Source organism: Pteronotus mesoamericanus, unplaced genomic scaffold (genome assembly GCF_021234165.1).
Source record: "Pteronotus mesoamericanus isolate MK-2021 breed Mesoamerican mustached bat unplaced genomic scaffold, CSHL_Meso_final contig_1210, whole genome shotgun sequence".
NCBI lineage: Eukaryota > Metazoa > Chordata > Mammalia > Chiroptera > Mormoopidae > Pteronotus > Pteronotus mesoamericanus.
Window position 1 is genome coordinate 131,420 of NW_026555047.1, and position 6,000 is coordinate 137,419.

Consider the following 6,000-nt stretch of genomic DNA (forward strand, 5'->3'; position numbering starts at 1 on the left):
ACCTGAGGAGAGACTGGGAAAGGAGGCTTTGGGGAGAGAACTGAGAGAGTAACCAGTGGGATCTCGGTGCTGATTCATCCCCCATGCAGAAGCAGCCATCTTGCTCAGGCAGAGACTACTCCCACTGAGCATCACCAGTGTCAGGGGACCCAATAACCCTGCCTGCAGGAGTGACTCTGCCCCACCCTGAGCTGTCTAAGGCAGCCTGCTGAATGCAGAGTGACTATATTAACAGCTGAAGGAGACAGTCATAAACAGTAGATTACTGGGATTCTCAAACAGACTGCCTAAGGTCAGACATGGACGACATCTGACATCATCAGAGACAGATCTAGAAAGTAAAAACAGTGGTCTCCTACCATAGAAGTTCATATCACAAAGTCAGGAAATCAAGACAGATCAATTTAAGAAGCAGAAGCAAAAAAGAAGAGTCTCACAAATAATGGGAAGACAAAGAAACACATCCCCCCAGTCAAAGGGAAAGGAGGAATCCCCAAAAAGAGAACTAAATGAAATAGAGGCAAGTAAACTATCATATATTGAGTTCCAAACAACAGTTCTAAGGAAGCTCAATGAGCTCAGTGAGCTCAGAGAGAATTACAAAAAATTCCAGGGAAACTACAAGGAACTTACTGCAAACTATATCAGCATGAAAAAGGACACAGAACCTATCGATAAGAGACAAGAGGAAATGAAGAATACAGTTTCTGAATTGAAGAACACAGTAGCAGGAATCAAAGCAGGCCAGATGAAGCCGAGGACCAAATCAGCGACCTGGAGGACAAGGTAGAAAAAAGCTCCCAGAAAGAGCAAGAAAATGAACAAAGACTCAAAAAGAATGAAGAGTCATTTAGGGAAATGCAGGACAACCTGAAATGTATTAATATCCATATAATAGGGATACCAGAAGGAGAAGAGGATGAGGAAGGGATAGAGAACCTGTTTGAAAAAGTAATGCTAGAAAACTTCCCTAATTGGAGGAGAGAAAAAGTCACACAAGTCCAGGAAGCACAGAGGGTCCCACTCAAGAGGAACCCAATGAGACCCACTCCAAGATACATCATCATTAAAATGGCAAATATCAAAGACAAACAGAGAATCCTAAAGGCAGCAAGGGAGAAAGAGGTAGTAACATAAGGGAGCCTCAATATGGCTAGCCGCAGACTTCTCAACAGAAACATTGCAAGCCAGAAGGGAATTGCAAGAAATATTTCAAGTAATGAAAAGCAAAGGCCTGTAACCAAGACTGCTCTACCCAGCAAGGCTCTCAATTAAAATGGGAGGAGAAATAAGGAGTTTCCCAGACAAAAGAAGGCTAAAAGAATACACCTCCACCAAACCAGCACTGCAAAATGTGCTAAAGTGACTGCTTTAAGATTAAGAAAAAGAGCCTATGAATACCCAGGTGCTTTCACAGTTGCCAATACTTGATATTACCAATATTTTTTAATACATATTAATCTGATTGTGACAATGATGTGTTATTTTAATTGTTCCTTTATTATTTGTTGAAACTAAACCTGTTTTTGTATATTTCTTGCCTATTTCTATTATTTTTAAAAAGCTTTAAATGACTTTTTGGTATTCTTTATCCATTTTTTGATTAAATGTTTGTAGAATTTTTTCCCTAAAAAAAAACCCAAACAAACCATAACCCTTTTTCAGATGCGTTGCAAATAATTTCCTATTCTATTACTTGTTCTTTAACTTTTTTATATGTATATTACTGTACAGTCTTAAATGTTTAATATAGTCATATTGTCAATATTTTACTTTATAGCTTCTGTGTTTGAATATTTTACTTCAGGATAAGAAAAATATTATTTTGTATTGTCTCCTAAAATTCCTTAGATTCTACATATTGATTTTTAACTCACCTGAATATTTCTTGTATAATGTGAAATAGGGTTCTATATTTGTTTTATTTCAAGTAATAGTGGTCCATGCACCTTATTTGTTGAATAAGCCTTATTTTATCCATTGATTTGAAATATCAACTTAATCATAATTACGTTGTTAGACGTTTGTCTCTAGAATGCTCATTATATTTCATTGATCTAATTGATTATCTCTGTGCTGGTGTCATGTTGGTTTAATTGCTGAGACTTTATAATGGTTTTAAATTTTTTAACATTTTATAATTAACTTTGACATTTAAAAAAATAAATAAAATCAATCTGCATTTAAGAAAGAAAGAAAGTAAGAAAGAGAGAGAGAGAGATGGATCTCCTACCTTTTGCGACAACATGGATAGAACTGGAGAATATTAAGCTAAGTTAAATAAGCCAGTTGATGAAAGACAAATACCATATGATCTCACCTATAAGTGGACTCTATTCAACAAAATAAACTAACGAACAAAATAAACCATGAACATGGAAACATAGAGCAGACTGAAAGTGACCAGAGGGGAGGGGTGAAGAGTACAATGGTGGAAAGAAGGGAAGGGACTAGACAAAGATCATGTATGAATGACCCATGGACCTGGACAACAGAGTGGGAATTGACTGTGGGAGCCGGGGGTGGGGTGAGATGGGTGGAGGGGGGTAAAGGGGGAATAATTGAGACAACTGTAAAAGAATAAACATGATTTGTAAATTTAAAAAATATAAATAAAATTAATGTTAAAAAAAATAATACAACATTGTGAATGTAATTATTGCCAGTGAATTATACTCTTAAAAATGATTAAGAAGGCAAATTTTATGTTACATATATTTTACCACAAAAATTTTTTTTAAACTTATGGCTCTTCACCTGGGCAGAAAAAGTACAAGCACCTTGACCCTGTATTCAAGAGGAATCAGGAATATTACCAACGCCTAAGCTCAGATATGCATTTCAACAGCAGCCCTGGGTATAATATACAGCACATCCTTATAACATTAATGAGATGCCATAGGAACTTAACTTTTGATTACATCAATTGGCCTATGTAAAATTGGTTTTGTCATACGTCATCCTACCACAGTTCGAAGAACCTATGGATGACCTTAAATGAGGACTTACCGTACTGAAGAAATGAGGTTACTGTGCTGGAGAAACCAGCAGACTGTGAACGCCATGTGGGCAGAACTGTGACTGTCTTGTTCAGCAATAAATCCCCACTTCCTAACATAGTTCTTCACACATGGTAGATGCTGAGTAAGTGTGACCTACTGAGCATGGGAATGAATAACGCTGTTCTCACCCACTGAGGCCAGGTTCCTGCAGGTCTCCAGCATCACATCTCTGTAGAGCTTCCTCTGAGCACCACCCAGCATCTCCCACTCCTCCTGGGAGAAGTCCATGGCCACGTCCTGGAAGGTCACTGACTCCTAAAAGATCATATCAGTTCTGCTCAAAAAGCAGCACCCCCACCCAGGTTCACAGGAGGGTGGCTGAGAATAGTGGCATCAAGAAGTCAGATGGAGCAGAGTGCAAAGTCCAGGAGTCAGACTCCATCTACTAGCATCTTGTGGGTCCTTGTCTTTGCCTTACAATCACAGGGACGTACAGACCCCGGGCCTGCCGTTAACACAGCAAGAATGGCCAGCACGCAGGTCAGATGGAAATATTTTAATCATTTCTTTTTTTTAATTTTTAAAAAAATATTTTATTCATTGCCCTGGCTGGTGTGGCTCAGTGGACTGAGCACTGGCCTGTGGACCGAGAGGGCACTGGTTGGATTCCCAGTCAGGGCACATGACAAGTTTGCAGGCCAGATCCCCAGTTGGGGGCATGAGAGAGGCAACCAATTGCTGTTTCTCTCACACATCAGGATTCTCTTCCTCTCTCCCTCCTTTCCTTTCTCTCTGAAAATAAATAAATAAATAAATAAATATTTTATTTATCCATATTTAGAGAGAGGGGAAGGAGAAAGAGAGGGAGAGAAATATCAATGTGTGGTTGCCTCTTGTGCGCCCCCTACTGGGGAACCTGGCCAGCAATCCAGGCGTGTGCCCTGACTGGGAATCTACCAGCCACCCTTCGGTTTGCGGGCCAGCACTCATTCCACTGAGCCACACCAGCCAGGGTTTAACCATTTCTTATGGAACTGGTGATTCTATTCTCTAAGTGTGACATTTCCCCTTGAGAATCCTCCCCTGCTTATTCTAAAAATCTGTAGATCCATGATTCTGTCACTCCCTGCTGGTGAGGCATCTGTTATCAATAAGGTCAGAAAAGCTAGAATCCACATCTAGCAATCTTGTGTTACCAAAGGGACCCTCATTCCACAACTGAGGTTCGTAGAGACTGGTTCTCTCTGCTACCATGACTTGGAATTGCACATTACAAAGCACAAAGGGAGCAGGAGGGGTTTGCTACCCGACTAACTCACTGAAATAGGATAAGAGTACTGTTTGGGAAAAGGAGAGGTGAAGGGGTGGGGAATGACCAATTATTTCGTGCCTGGCTGGCTATTGTGGCATCAGAGGTATGAACTGGCAGCTGGGCGCTGTTTCCAAAAGTAAAAATTACCCAAATAATTTGAAAATGAGAGATTTGCCTCCAGGAGAGTGGGCGTGTTAGGTCCCCTGGTTGTTTTTGGCCATTCTGGCTGAAGTGGGAGGATTTTTTTTAAGTATAGTTCTGGTAATGCCTTTGGTTTTTTTGTTTGTTTGTTTGTTTTTCTCTCCTGCCAGTGGGAGGAGAAAGGGCTCAAGCATTCATTACCAAGGTGAGCCTTGAAGTAGTGCCAAAATATTCAACATTTCTGTTGCTCATTCTCCCACAGGAGAGAAAGACATAAATTAGTTCCCAGGGTTGCAGCACATTTAATAAAGCAGGAAAAAAAAGCAGCCTGTTCTCAGGCCAGCTGCAGCTGCAGCCTCCCCCGCTGGCCTATTTCCAGCTGGTTTCTTCCCAGGAACTTTGGTGTCAACCCTAAACTCACTGCAAAGGTTTGAATAAACTTTCAAGTAAATAAAAAGGAAAAAAATTATAATGGTTTTGTAGTTTGTGGCTGTATGACATATAATAAAATTACTCTGAAATATTACAATTTTGCATTTATTTAATAAAATGTTTATATTATTTTATTATATTACAACATAGATTATAATGATATAAATATATATTATTTCCTAACAGTGAGGTCATACCATTTTGGGGAAAGCTTGAAAAACAAATGTTAGTGGGACACAACTTCTTTGCTCTTCACTGCCCAATGAGCAGGTTAAAATGTAAACTCTTTAAATGTTAAAACAAAATGAGTCTGTACCACTCATGATTTTTACTGATTCATGCCTATGGGAGTCTTAGACAACAACATGAAAAAGCAGACAGTCTTGATGGAGAAACACGTTTGGAGTTTTAAAGACCCAGATCTGATCTGCAAATGGGCTCCTGTGAATTCAGGTGTGGACACGGAGCAGCAGATGACGTCCTGTGACTGTCTCAGTGGGTCCACATGGACCCTGAGACAGACAAGAAGGACCTGCAGTCTCAGGCTCTGTAGGGAATCCTGAGTTCACAGAGCCCCGTTGCCTGCACTGGCTCCAAGGTAGAACCTGACTGTCCCGTGGACCGCTTCGGCCTCAGGGACCAGGCTGACCTGACTGCAGGTACAGGCTCAGTGACCAGGACTTGGGCTCAGGGGCGGTGCAGATCTAGGACAGCTCTCCAAGGAGCCATAACTAGGACAACGTCATGGATGCTGGTTGGACCATCTGGGTCACTACAAACAGCCACAGGGAAGGGCTTGTTCTCTGAGGGGACCACCAAAAACCCAGCTTTTGATCAGCTCTGTATTTATTTTTTTAATTAAAAAAATTGTATTGAATTTATTGGGGTGACATTGGGTAATAAAATCATATAGGTTTCAGGTGTACAGCTCTATAATACATCATCTGTATATTGTGTTATATATTCACCACCCTATGGCAAGACTCCCACACCATTTATCCCCCCTTTACCCTCTTCTACCTCCTCCTACCCCCTTTTCCCCCAGCAATCACCATATTGTTGTCTGCGTCTATGAGTTTGGGGGTTTTTTGGTTTAATTCCTTCACATTTTTC